Here is a 15566-nt window from a genome sequence, read left to right as displayed (position 1 = left end):
TGCTAAACAACCCAATTAAATCTTGCACATACACAATTATTTGTAGGCCAGGAGGACAATTTTCAGCCGAATGTGTATTTTTATATCAAATAGTTGGTAAGATTGACCTGTACGTCACCTAAAATAAGTTTCTGCTGAGCTGCCATTAACACGACAATTCTGGGTTCTTTTATTTTCTTCCTTTGGCAGACAAATGTTAAATGTATATCAGCGCGCATCAGGCGTACTTACTGTCGAAGCTACAAAGGCCTGTCTTCGGCAGCCCCTGAATGGCTGGAGGCTGATGTGGTGGAATAATGGGACAATTCTATTCCATCACCACAGAGCAAGTGAATCAAAGCCTTTTGGACCACAGAGAAGATGGAACTGATATGATCTATCCAAAATACATCAGTAAATAGTCTTAGTGGGAAAACCTCTGCTTTTGCAGGGTCAGAATCAGTCTAAAATGCATTTATCACAGGCTGAGGTTCGCCCCCATATGCGACAGAGGGATCAGTGCTTACTCAATTGGGCTTGCCTTCCTCCAGGCACATTACTCTCCCCCCTTATAGAATGAATAAACCAGTCATTTATGTGGGCTTGGTCATTTCTCCGCTGACTGGCAGCTCCTTGGTCGCTGCCAAGAGCCCAACTGCAGCAACCCAGCCTAAGCTTTATGTGCAGCAGAGCCACTGGGGCTTTGGAGTTTGTTACTGCCATTGCTGCGGTGTGTCGTGCTCTCACCCTATCCTGAGCCAAAGATTCCTTGTGGCATCGTGTTTGTTTTCAATTTCTCAATCCCTCGAGAAAATAAAGGATTTCCAGTAGCACCAGGGTTGCTGGAATGTGGTCTGTTTTGTCTGAATCATAGAAACAAGGCACTTCCGGTTCCAGTGCCTGCTCGGAAATAGGTGAATTATTTCCTCTTCTGCGAGGCGGATGTCCCCAAAGTGTCGTGACACCAGCGCTCAGTGTGTAAGACTGCGGTTTTACCATAAAGAGCTTATAAACTCTGCCACTGTGTGACACAGGAGCAGGGCAAAGGACGCCGCACACTCAGCCAAAGCTTGCCCAGATTCATAAATACCATTGTGTGGCAGTGTTTAATTCCAGAGCTCACGATGCTGTCGTTGATGTTCTTCAAGCTGAATGCATTTCATGTGGCGGATTATGATCACAGGGAAAAGAGGTCCAACTTACTTATACTGACCAGTTTTACTTTATTATATTGTTACAACAGTTCAAGCTGAAAGTCTGCACGACTCATGTTTTGACGAGTAGAAGCAGAGGTGCTGTGTTGTATGGAGGGGAAATAGTGCCCGTAGCACATGTGTATTTACATGCTGTCTTGATTTAACATAGTTGTTATTAAAATCATCATTAGTATTGCCTTTACACAAGGAAACATTAGCTAACCTGATAAAAGCCACCCACATTTTCCACGCTCCCCCTCTCCTGCGTCTCTGCTCGTGTGTAATGATGCATGGCAGTATACCGTAATTACCATGTTATTTAGGAGGCCCTCTGGGTGCTTAAGCACACTCGTGTCATGGACAGGAACATACTGAAAGGTTTGTGAGGTAGCGGGAACAGGATGGCAAACAGGCTCATGTGAAATAAGGGCGACATGTTGCTTTAATGTTCAGCAAAGCTCGGCCCATCTGTCCCATAGAACACCGAAGGACACGGGCCGTGGAGCCCAGGTCGGTTTTTAAGCCTTCGCCTTTGCGTCTCCAGTCCTAACAGATATGGTGACAACATCTGAGGTTCAACCATTTGTGCAGCACCTATGAAAATGCATAGGTCTGAATTATGTTTAATACACACTTTTGCCAGGTTAAATGACAACAATTACGTTTTTTTAGACCAATCCCACAATTTATGTTTAACATGGATAAAAGTTGAATGACCAGATGAAAGATTTTTTTTTTTTTAAGCAATTGTTTTCGTTCATGCAAAAAATATGTGAACTATTTAGTCAAAATAGAAAAAGGTCATTTTCTCTCTCTTGGAAAGCTCTTTTATCTGCGTGCTAATACAGTAAACTAAAAATACTGTGACATCACACTGGCCCCGCAGGCGCCTGCAGGCGGAAAACAGCTCGTTGGCAGGAAACAGCAGCAGCAACAACGACGGATCGCAGCGTGCTGAATTGCATGTCACCGATGTTTTGTGACTGTGTTATTTAGAAGAGAGTCTGCTGACTATTAATGACTGGAACACGACGCCCCGCTTTCTGGCCGTGACGCGCAAACGTTGGATTTTGTGCTGTGTGACTCTGTCCTTGGTGCTGAAACACGTTGCGCGCCACTGTGTCGCTGTCCACGGTGCTGAAACGTCTCTGAGGCCGAAACGGGGTTTATAAAAGCAAAGCTACCTAAGATAAATAGGTTAAATCATGCAATGGAAAATAAAGAAAGAATTGCTCTTGTTTTGAACCCGCTTCTGCACCAGATATTTGGGGTCTATGGCATTTAAAGAAACATTTTTAAGCTCTGTGAGCCTCCTGGGAAACAAGGGGACAAACAACAAAAATGGACTTGGCAAGCTGTGCACTTCCAACCAGTAAATACCCAGTTTGAACAGGCTGTTTTTTTTCTCCTCCTCACTTACATTCACTCGAACTGCTCAAGTACAACAGTAGAACTTACTCATAAAGTGTCCTCTCCGCCCTCCATTTGTCAGTATTTAATCACCGATGGATGCATTTCCACACTGGGGATAATAAAAGAAATCAAAGGTAAGGTAATAATAATAAAAACAACAAACAAACCCTCTATTAGCATTTTAATTCCCAGCAATAACATTCAAATCATGACTGCTGCTCTGCTTGAGTGATAACTTTAAATAATGTGTTACAGATATGCTTTAATGAAGTTTAGCCTGCACAGTAATTTCTTGGTTTGTTTGTCCATTAATATGATTTTAACAGTCTTACCTCAGGACAAAACAATAACACTCGAAAACAAAAGACACGGCATCCATATTCATATTTATTTGCAACCTCACTGTGAAATTGTCCTGCCAGAGGAAAAGAAGGCTGTGACTGAGCTTTGTCTACTCAGTAACCTCTCAACTGATGTCTGGGCAAACATCATAAATCAAACCCTTAATGTGCTGATGAAGCCGTCCGCCTCTCTCAAACTACCCATCCGAGTTCCCCGGACTCAAAGGGAATGAAAGCGATGACCCGGACTTTAATTATTTTGACATAAAATGGAGTCATTAGCGGTGGTCTGCGTCCCAGACAAATGCTTGTGAAGGTTAAGGTTATATCCCTTATGACAAGGAAACCATCTGACCCACAACGACCCTGCTCCACCGAGTAGAAGAATCAGTCCTCTTACTTAAATGTAATCATCAGTAATCGTCCAAACAAAAGCGCCTAAATAACTGTACTTTCCACCAGAGCAACACTGACTGTGGCTTAGAGACACATGACAGAGGGTCTTTGTCAGTTTGAATTGTGTCCCACTTCAGCAGTTGTACTCTTGAGTCTTTGAGAAGGTTGAATATTTCCCACTTTATTACTTATAAAGCACAGCTGATTGAGTTAATTGTGTGTTTGCAGACTGGATTATGGTAAAGCCCTTTGACTCTATCACTGATGATTTCCCCCGAGACCATCCAAGGAACTTTAATGAAACTCCGGTTTGACTGGAACCTTTCCTGAAAGGGGGGGTGGGGGGGGGGGGGGTGTCAATTTGACATGTCAGGGACAAAATGAGTCAAATGTCAAATGACACCGCACGTGATTAAAGGGGACATTTAATTAAGTTCTGCCGAGCTGAGCTCTTGAACTATTGCAAATCGTGTATGAAGAGTCCCTAAATCTGTCCCTTCCTCTTTAGTTTTAAATTCAAACTGAAATCCTCGGTTATCCCGGCTGCCTCAAGTGATCCGACGTGTGTTTAAGCCCCGCATTAAGGGAATTTCATGCGTTAATAGCACTATAAATTATTTGCTTTATTCAGGCTGCTCTGAATTCACTCTGCCCTCAGACAAATGAGCATGTCCTTTATACCACACGCCGTATTTGCATCATACAATATTTATATGTCTAGCACACAGCTGGCAGTTGCTGGAGGAAGTTCTCCAAGTCCCCCAGCAGCCATCATTCACTATCAGGGCCCTTTTGGGTGTGAAAAAGAGGAATGTTTCTGCCTATTCTCATACAGGATCCTTCTGATCTTGACTTGCCGTCTACAAAAGGCTCGTTATAATAATGCTTCGCGCCTTAAATTTAAATGAAAGGCGCCCCGCAGCTGAGATCCGGTGGAACAGACAGCAGTGACTTGGCGTTATTACTCAACATGATGCAACTTGATTGCAATGCAAGTTACGCTCTAGTGTGTCTGACACGGGGATTAAAGCAACACAAACTGACCCATCGACAGCCAGCGACCTTCCCCGTCCAAATTGCAAGTTTGAAATTCCAGCTGATGTCAAATTTCTTTTGCTGTGTGAACCAGACTTCTGGTTCAATAGGCACTTGGTCAACAACAAGAGAAAAAAACCTGACATATTTAACAGAAGTGCCAAACAAACAACATAAAATAGACCTTAAAGCTGTGAAAAGCACCAGGAGGTGGCTATCGTTCTGAAACGATGATGCGATCCATATTCAATTCCTAATTTCATCTCTGGAGATCGCAGCTCCATCTCTTTGACCTTGAAATGGAAAAAAGAAAGGAGGATGAATTTTAATAACATGAGATTGTTGCTTCTGGCTCCAGTTTATGCAGCGAAACACAACACTCAAAGTGACCCGAGAGGAAAATAGGGGAGAAAAAAAACCTGTTTTTACTCGTCAGGACTGTCTTCGCCGCGTTCTATCCACTCTCGCTGATACGGAATAACGCTCTAACTTCAAGAGGCCCGGCGTCTTGGTTTTTTCCCCGTGGCGCTGTAATTCAATCTGATAATTTCGTGGGGCATAATTATTTTACCAAGTTTGGGGCCCGAGAATGCGGGATTGATTATTCTTTTTTTAGCCGGTTGCATTGTTTATCGCAGCGGAGTGGGGACCAGTCACGGTGACAGCATGTCAATTTTAAGATCAATTGTTGCCTCCTTGCCGCTGGCCTTTGCATTGCATTAGCATAGTAATGACTTTTGACCCTTCTTTTTAAAAATGGAGATCTGTATTACTAGTTGTGGAGACAAATGGGATACCTGAAAGTCATTTGTGCTCGGTGGTGAGTTATTCTTCACAGAAACCTTTTCAATATCTAGCAAACGCATCATTATTGACCACTTTACTGTCCACTTACATTATCCATAAAGCGGTGGTGCGTGGTGCAATGTCGGCATGCTGGAAATGCTGACCATTAGTATGCATGTGGTATTTTTTCACTCGTCCCCCTACCTTAAATATAATCTTTGGGAGCAGTTACCCGCTGCTAAAATGGCAACGTGTGCTTTGCTATTACAATGGCGAAAGTATAAGGTAAAAGCGCTACAGTGCGCCACTTATGGACTAATGGAGCCCAATGACGTCGCTTCTTTCAAGCTGAGCCTTCCTCACCTTTGGGTCTCAAATAAATGAAAGAAGTATTCAAAGGTAGCCACTGCAACTCTCCACAGGCATGTAAAAATAGCAGCTTAATGGAACGCTGCGCCTTCTGAGTAGTCTTTAGGTGTCGCGGTGCTCCGATTATAAGTAATCATCTAAAAGTTCAGCTGTAGGTTCTTGTCAATGATTAACTGAACCATCGCAAAGCTGGAATAAAAACACATCCCAAGCCTAAAAATAGTCTGCTAGTTTTAGTTTGACATCGCAACGCGCTGTAGATCACATTAGTATGATAATAAAGAAGAAACTTCTCCTGTTGTGTTCTGCTGCTTCTAAAATTCAAAGCAGGATGGGCATTGATGCATTTTCAGGCAGCTAGGTCTGCTAGGCTAACGCTACTAGGTTTAGCCAATCGGTGCAGAGTAATCTTCAAAAAAGAAGTGTTTTGGGCTCAATCTAAGGACCCCCACTGCAGCAGGGACTCAGCTAGGCCCTGGTTTTTATGGGTTTTTTTTATTTCGGATAAAGCCCTGAAAAATCTCCAGGTTTCACATCCCGGCCCCAGTTGTGGAGAACAGTTCAGATGGCAAACGGCTGCTTTTGCAAGCATGTTAATTAGCATGTGCAGGCTCTCCTCTCAGGGTACGTGATGTCTTCAGTGGTTGCGTGGAAACTGTAATAAGAAGCAGGGCTCCTTTCTCTATTCTGCATGGTGTGGGGAATTAGTCTGAACAGGGAAATGAGCAATAATTACAATAAATCTTTTCAATGAGGAAAAAATAAATAGCTAAATATTGTGCCTTTTCACCAGGGCTGAACACCGACTGTGGAAAATGTCCCTTTGGGAGGAAAGTTGTTCTTACCTTCAGGGCAGATTTCTGTGGTTCCACTGCTACAAAAGGACAAACGTGACGCAAAAACAAAATTTTATGACAGACGCTGTTTTAAAACACACTGAAATATCTGCACACATTCAGCACAGGATAGGACAGGTGTCCAGGAATGAAAGCGCTTTTAGAGAAATCATCTTCCCCCTGAGTCAAACCTGATGTTGCGGCACTTTAATGTGCTTCTCACCATTAAATAATTACAATATTTCAACTCTCAGCATGGCAATCAGACCAAATAAGACATGAATCACACTGGCAGATGCTTCTCAACAGTAGAGATGGATTTGGAATGGAGAGGCCGGCTGATGGATCATTTTCAGTTCGTAAAGTCGATGTGTTCTGAATCACGCAGCCCTGGCGAGTGGGATGCTCCCTGATGCCCCTCTGATCAGAAGCAGACGTTTGTCTGGTCACAAAGGCAGCAGAGTCGGCAGAATATGTGGGATCAGGAAGGAGCCGTCACCTTCTTCATGTTGCGCTTCAAGCCTAGAGAATAGATCTCCGCAAAAATTTAGCTGAAGATAATCTAGGAGACTCGTGGAATGGACATTTCAAAGCTTTGAGAGTTTATCTTTCTCTCCTATTTATGTTAAACATCTTTAACTATGTACCCCAATAATCAGGGCAATTACTAGACAATTTCATGCATTTTTTTATTTTTTTTGGTAGAAAATGTGACGCTGAGGAACATCTGTGTTTTCAGGTAAAGATTTGAGCTCCACAGTTTGACAGAGAGAAATGTGTTAAGCCTCATTAAAACCTGCAGTCACTGTTGTTACCAGACCTGCTAGTGTGAAAGGAGACGTGTTTCTGGGCAGAACAAGCAGGATATAAAAGACACTGTGTCACAGTCTGTCTTTGGGGAGTCATTTCACTCACCTGTTCTGGATCTGCAATCAACCCGGCTTCTAAGCTCCTGCCTCCCATTCCCTCTCTGCCAGATTGTCCTCTGCATTCATACAAGTCATTCCAGTGTTTTTCTATGGACTGATCACCCGGTACTGACCCTGCCTGTTTTTGACCATCCTCTGTCCCGGTAAAAGACCTCCAACTTCTGTCTCTGACCTTGAGTTGTTGGAGATCTCCTCCGCACCAGGATCTTCTTCCCGAGCGTGCCGAGTTAGGGTCTGACTGCTCTGCCCGTTTCACACTGCTCTAGTCTGCTGTTAGTAACTTACAGATGCAGTGCTTCGGGTTTGAAGAAGACGCTTCTGAAGCCCTTTTGTGAATTTAATGTTTTGACGTTAGCATGCTTTCTTAGCCCATCTCTGCCATTTTATCATTTTTAAAAAGCAATAAAGCAGGACTTTTTTATGATAGGACCTTTAAAGTCAGCCAGGCACAAGAAATAGAGTTGCCCTTTCCTCCAAATAATGAACAACATTTTATAGCATAACGTAGGACTGACTGGCTCTTTTCTCCACTGTGCTAGTAGCCAAAGGTCACATAATCAGCGCAACATACTATAAAAAGAGCTGCACTTCATCTGGGCAGTAAAAACAATAAATGTTACAAGTGTCATAAATTAAATTTGCCGGATGATCAATAAAGTCGTATTTTTGTGAGGATGGAGCAGCGGAAGAGACCAAAAAGATAAGCGTCGGTCCATATTTCTGTCAAATAAGACAACAGAGCTGATCTGTGACCAGCCTTACGTCTGCTGTGGGGAAAATCCAGCTTCAGATCTGATAATTAATCAGATTTATCAATGTTCAGAGGTAATAATGATGGATTACCAGTCTCATATCCAGTGTCTGGTGTCAGTCTTCATTTCCAAGAGATGACATAGAACGATTTCCCCGTGATGAATAATGTGTTATTTAATAATTGCAGTCTCCCGGTGACACACCGTCCTGTATGAGGTGGGAATTGACTTTCTGGGATGCAAAAGTCATGAATGAAAGGTTCTAGTGATTCATGCATTCGTTAAACCCACAAGACATAAATCATTTCCTGCCCTCTGAGGTGAAACATTATTTTTACCGTGTTTATTTTGATTCATATTTAGCGGCGCGTCTGCAGACAATTTTCATCTCACTGGTGCTGCAAAGAGGAAATGAAAACAGGAGTGGAAATAACATTTTCTTAGCCTTCTTTCATGCGAGGAAGTAAAGTGAGTGTGAGTCTGTATTTACATCACATTTAAAGGCTCCATTTTTCACAATCGGGCAGTGTTGTGTTCAGGGACTGTTTCAAAGAATCCGTATTAACTCTTGGATTGCTTTTAACCTCACCTGTTGCTGGTGATTTGTTTAAAATCTGCTTCAAATTCAAAAGAGCTTTATTTAAATCCTGTTTTACATGCAGCAAGGACAGAAATCAAGGGGAGCGTATCACCAAAGGAAAGTATTCCTTTTCTGGAACTAAAGCAGGTTAAAGTTTATGCTGCAGGAAGCATCAAAATTACAATATATACAGTATATTTAGAGGGGGAAAAGCTGCAGGTTACAGAAAACACCACCATAACAACAGGGTTGTGATTTGTTTTTTGTTTTTGTTTTTTTTAAATGTAGTGTTTTGATCCATACGTGAATAAAATGATGGGAAAAGCTTAAAGTTCAAAGTTTGACGTTTAACCTCTGATGACTCCAAAAAAGACAAATAAAAAAACAAACAAAAAAAACCCAGACTCATTGTGAGAGAATGGCACAAACAGCAGGCGGATCCTCTTCAGGGTTCTGTGACCTTGCAAAAGAAAACATCACCGATCCATTTAACATCTTCTCTGACAGCAAGCGACTAAAGCCAGGAGAGAGGATACAGGAAGACTAACGTAATGAGGTGATGAATTCATTTTCAGTCGAGGCAGGAGTGTGACAGCAGGAGCCATTGTGTTTCATTTGCTTTATTGAGGCCATCTTCTGTTATGGGGACAACAGAGCACAGTTCTGTCTCCCTCGGTGGCAGAGCACACTTCAGAGTTGCACTCATCGATTTCTTTTCTTCATTTTGAATCTTGAATCACTCTTAAGGAAATCTTAGCCAGCCTAAGGACAAAGAATCAAATGAAGAGAAAGGCTTTGTTACCCTCAGATGTGGTTCAAGATGTATCCTCGCTGTTCATAATTTCTTCTCTGTGGGGCCCATTGACCAAGATTGGTATGGATCCCTCGGCGATACCCTTTTCTACATTCATAAGGAAAACACACAGCACTGTAATGTCTTTAATCTTCCCTGTTCCCGCCATTTGTGGACCTCTGAACCTTTAACATCCCCAAAAACAACAACCGCTAACATGCATTATGGACAGAATGGTGGACGGAAGAGCTGGAAATCTGACACAGGAGAGTTAGAGGGAGCACACGCTCCACAGCATGAGGGGTACTCTTGGAAGGATGATAATAGTCTTAAAAAAGTTTACACTTGCGTGGAAACGGAATCAGATTATATTCACTGTAAAAAAAAAAAAGAAGAAAAAAAACGAAACCACACGAGCAGCATGAGATGAGCAAAGCTTGGATCATCTGGTTCCGACTAAAGGAGACTGTGATTTTGCCCCTCTGTGTGATGTAGGTCCTGATTAATTATCGTACCTTCACCATCTTGTTCACATTTTATTGCGCGTGTTGGACATATTTCTATGCTAGTGTATATACTATGATATTAATGTAGAATATATTTGAATATGAAGCAGTAATAGGAGTAGAATAAGTGTTTATTTCTCCCTTTTTTGTTGAAATACTGTTGTGTTTTTTTCTATATGTGAATGGTGGCAAAATAAAAAAAAAAAAATCAATTAACAATTAACCGTCCTCTCCTGAGGACGTCTCACGGCCCACTGCCAGAATCCCAGAGCACGGCCGCATCGACGAGATTCAATCAGAAAAGCCAAAAATCCGTTAGATCTGAATGGAAGGCTTTCTGTTTCTAATAGCTCAAACTCAACAAGCCATCGCAAAAATGGCGATAAGTCAAATGACTGTCGGGAACTTCCCCTCTGGGTCTTTCCTTTCACTGCAAATGATTGTAGCGGCTGAGTTATGATCTGTCAGGGCCGAGAAATTCAGATTTTTCCTGAGCTGCATCAGGTCGCGCCCCCGCTGTCACCGTCTGAGTGAAATATTGATGGCAATTATCTGTTGTTGCTGGCAGCCACGCTGAGACCGTGGCTGGGATTCTCTTGACACACATTCAGGTGAACTAACCCATATTTAAATCTAATATGGTAACAGATTCCTCTCCTCTCAGTTTTCTTCTATGGGAAAATGCAGAGCGTGACATAGTTGGCGTGTGTCACTTACCCTTTTGTATCGTATTGAGAGGTGAATGCGTCACTCTGAAAACCCGTTTGATATTGAGGGTTGAGGGTCATCTAATTATTAGGTCAAATCTTAGTTATGCTGCTATAGGCCGAAGCTGCTGTGGTCCAGAAACATGATCACCTGACAGGCCTCTGTCAGCCCACTGGGTCATGGTTTCCTCTCCTCTCCTCTCCTCTCCTCTCCTCTCCTCTCCTCTCCTCTCCTCTCCTCTCCTCTCCTCTCCTCTCCGAACCTTTATACTGACAGCTTAATGCAATTAATATATTTGAATCCTTACTCTCTCTTCTACCTGTCCTACCGCCTTTGCCTCCCCCCTCCCCCCTACCCACCATATGAGCCTGGTCCTGCTCAAGGTTTCTTCCTGTTAAAGGGGAGGTTTTCCTGCCACTGTTCCTTTTGGGGGGTCAGGCCCTGGGATTCTGTAAAGCACCTGGAGACAATTTTGATTTTTGTAACAGATGCTATATAAATAAAGATTGATTGATTGATCAATCAATAGTAATACTGTAAACAGCTACTGTTAATTTAGTGCTTAAATAACTGATGTGATCAACATGGATAAGTTTGTTTGGAGGTGCCGTAAAGAAGTCGGTAAAGGGACCTGGTTGACAACATTAGCGAAGTTAATTAATGATTTATCGACTGGTCTCGAGTGCTCCAGTCAAAGGCAGCTGGACTCTTGACGGTCTTGAACCTAGTTTACCTCTAGTTTGTCTCTTTTTGCCGGATGGATGAAAGCATTTAACCTTTGGTAAAATAATTACCACTTTGTTGAACCTTGACCCAGTCGTGTATCGCGATCATTTGGGAGGGAGGGTGGGTCTCACAAGTTCAAGTCAAAATGGTGATTAAGCCAAGGTGTTTGCTGCGTGCCGCCATGCCGTTAGCATCAGACCAGATATACAACGTCGCACAGCTGCTATTTGTGAGTTTTGTCCCTCGGATCTACTGGATTTATTGGCTAATTACACATTTTATATAGATGAATAATTTGATTAACTGTTCCTGAACTAGACATTTGAAACAACGTGGCCCTGTCATTAGCTGCTGTGAGAGCCACCCACACACACACACCCCCACACACACACACACGGTCAAAACTAAGCCGTAATGCCAGAGGACAAGATTAAAATGACAAAGGAGAATGGCACTGAGTCAGGAGGGCTGTGGGGATGAGGAAAGATGGAGATGCTAAATAATGGCTCTCCTGTGGATAAAATATGACCTCAGCTAAAAGACGGTGGGACGGTAAAGGAAGAACATAATATTTTCGTTGCAGGCTGAAAAAAAGGCCTGTTAATTCGGGAAAGAATAACTCAATAATTTCTGCTTCTGGTGTTCCGATATGTGCAGGTTTAATTGTATCTGCTACCTTCTTTCATCATAAGGCCCAAATTATTGCTTGTACTCCAGGGACATGAGTGAATCAGTGCCCACACAGAGAGAAAGACTAATATGACTACTAACTGGGGAGCTAGTAACATTTACAGCAAGGCCAAAGGAAGTGCAAAAGCATGTCATACAAGCTTCTTTATATTCAATTAATGGGTAACCTCCACCTAGTGCCGAAGACAGGTTAACAGAAGGCCAGGAACCCCATTTGCATGGTTGGTGTGAGTAATAAGCATATTAATCCGCCCACATGGCATAGAAATATTGTTGCTTTTACTTTTGAATGAGACAAAAAGAATGTGGCTCCTGCTGAGGTACACTGCAGTTTGTGCTGCTTCGTTGCTTCAGTCCCTCAGAATCCTGACTGTCGCTGTGTAAATGAGTTACGAGGAGTCACTGCTCAGTGTGACCAGAGGTCCTCACGGTCAGGATTAGAGTGTGAAGGTCAGTCATGTTTGAAAATATAAAAATCCATATTCACCAAATTCTAGAACTTCTACCTGCCCTACTCACCATGAGCGTTCGGAGGTTTCCAAGGTCTGTCGTTCTCACGCCTCGAGTCTTCTTCAAATGAGTGGGGGGCATCCACTGTGGGCCGCTGTTATATTCCCCATTTCAAACAGAGCTACCTGTCTAACAAGAATGTTTGCCATAGTGGCTCTTTAAAGAATCTGTCCCCCCCCAAAATGTGAAAAATATGTTGAACAGTGGAAGGGAGTGGGAGAGAGAGGAAGATTCACACTTACAAGTATTAGCATGCAGGATTAAAGTGTTGACATATCTGCTGCCGTTCTTGGGAGCTATATTGGTTGTTTTTATCTTCACCTCCCAAAATCTCTTCACTGCAGGCTTGACAAACACACCTTAGTAGCACTGTGACATGATTAATGCATGACCCAGCACATGGCCTCCCATAATTGCCTGAACTAGCCTCCCGGGCTCTGACCCCCTGACGGGGCCGTGTTGGACAACTTAGATGGCTAAAACTGAGTGGAACAATTATTAATATTGTAATGTTGCGTCACACCTAAGGAATTATGCATGCACGGCTAGGGTCCAGGTGTGAGTGATGACAGAGGGAGACGAGAGAGGGAACAGTTGCCCTAACATTCTAATCAGATATGCTGGCTGTGTTAAAGGCCACCAAACATTACTGCTTACACTTGCACAAGAACATTGATAAGCTACTGATAAGAGTGTAATCGCATGCTGGATTCTCTCCTCCCTGTGGCTGCTTTTACCAGTCTTATGCCTTTTTCCATGCAGCCGCCCTGTTTTTCTGCTCCTATCAGACATATCCGTGGAGGATGTGCACTCAGAAAGGAAAACGTTGTGACTACATTAACGTGGGGGTGATTGAGTCCATGACACATTTAACCATGAGTCACACCGACACGGCCCGACTGTTACCTCGTATGGACTCTGGCTTTGTGGTGGAAAAGTGCAGCCAATTAGAGAACAAGTGGGAAAACAATCAGATGTACAATATCTCATGAATAAAATCGTTTGTTGGGGTGGTAGCTCAGTTTGTAGGGCGCTGACAGGTGGAGGGTTTCTGGTTCAAGCCCCGGTGGGAAGGTGCCAAGACAACTTTCAGGGTACCGCCAAGGTGTTCTTGAGCAGAGTGCCAAACACTTAAATGCTAAAATCCCAGATGAGCTGGTGACTTTTTCAGGGATGTACCCCATCTTTGCTCATATGCAGCAGGGATAGGCTCCAGTGCCCTCCCTGCGACTCAGAAAGGGATAAAGCAAAAATATGACTTTGTCTAACTGACATTGAAGCTTTGAAGCTATTTCAGTAAGATATCTGAACTGACAAACAAGATCACTGGACAGAATGCTGTTTAAGACAACATGACATGAGAAACATGACATGAGAAACATGACATGAGATCATATGCGATAGAAAGTGACAAATGGTGCATTTCAGTTATTTTAAAACTGGCTTCTAAAATCAGCAACATCTTAAAGGCAATGTCCAAACAAATAATGCAGGTGACCTAAAAAAAATGATTAATTATGGAGTGCTTAGACTCCTGTTGTAGAATATCTGTTTGCAATGATAAATATGTAAGAGCAAAAAACAATAATAATAAAAACAAGGGCCAAATTCCCCCATGAGGACGGGCATTAGATTGAAGTCAGTTGTTCCATAAATCCAAGGCAAGTGACTTAAAGTATCCAAGCGCTGCTGCTGTCCCCTTCTGTCTTTGAGATGTGACTATTCCCACCACATATGCCTCATCTCATTGCATAGCCTTTAAAAAAAAGCACTGTTTTTGGAATGTAATATAATTTAGCCCAGCAATGTCAGTCTGCCTGACAGCTGCATCCATCATTGTCAACAAAGACTCCATCAGAGTTGGCCCCAAGGCTTCGCTAAAGGATACTTGAACTGGGAGCGTCTCACTCAGGTGTCTGAAGTCATCGTGGGGTGGATGAGACGAGTCTAAGTGAAAGTGGCAGCAAACACCATGCCCTGCTTATTTTGCACATGGAACATCTCGGAGTGGGAATGGCAGTCATGGCAGACATGGTTCAAAGTTTAATTCTTGGGTTTAATGTCCATTCCGCTTCGAGAACCTTGGCTATGAGCGAAAAAAGGTAAAACCGAGCTTCCTGCTGGACACCTGCCAATATCTATATATTAATATCTTTTTAAAAAGGTCTGCTTGGGGTTTGTTTACAACTGACATTTGAGCAGGATGGTGGGAAAGTATCCTGATAATCAGCAGGAGGTCATATCATCACATTTCATTAGTGCAGCTCATTAGGATCAGATGAAGGCCCCGATCAGGGTTTTCTCCGGACTTGTGGCTACTGACTGATGTCTGTGGTTTCTCCCCCTCCCACCTTGGAAAACTTTTGGGAACATCAAAAGATTGGAGCTGCCTTTTAGCAGGGAGGCTGGCATTTCCAGCAATCATGCAATTAAATCTCATTTAAGCCACCAGACTGTCGCTGGCTCAGTACCAGCAATTCAGAGGGAGTTCTTAGTCATGTACCATCAACATTAATAAGTTGTTAACTAAACAATATTCATTAATAAAATAATTAATCTACTATTGTTATCAATCGCATGGTTTTATTGCGCGTCTTAATAAAACAAATGCATAAATCAAAACTGGATTAGTGGCGTTGAAAAATGCCTCGACTGCCTGCCATGACAGGGGCGCGTCCAGAAAACTGAAAACAAAACGAGCAATCCCCAAACAATAGATGAATAAAATGATTTGCAAGGGATTAGCATTATCAGGGGACGTCTGTCCTTGTGCGGAATAAACGTGGCAGATTTACAAAATAGAGGCGCGGGCGCTCCTCGTGAGATTACGTTTATCAGCGCTGCGTGATTACAATTAATCACTCAATCACCTCGGGGAAGACCGGCCCTCTGTGTAATGCAGATTCTGTCGGAAAGAATCTCAACAAATTGTTTTGATGTTTTGCAGAATGCCACACATTGTTAAGTTTTATGGTCAAGATGTTTGTCAGCGCGGCATATGCCAGAATAAATGTGTTCTGT

The sequence above is a fragment of the Takifugu rubripes genome, chromosome 10 (assembly GCF_901000725.2).
Source record: "Takifugu rubripes chromosome 10, fTakRub1.2, whole genome shotgun sequence".
Lineage (NCBI taxonomy): Eukaryota > Metazoa > Chordata > Actinopteri > Tetraodontiformes > Tetraodontidae > Takifugu > Takifugu rubripes.
The sequence above is the reverse complement of the archived record's forward strand: the minus strand, read 5'-3'. Positions refer to the sequence as shown.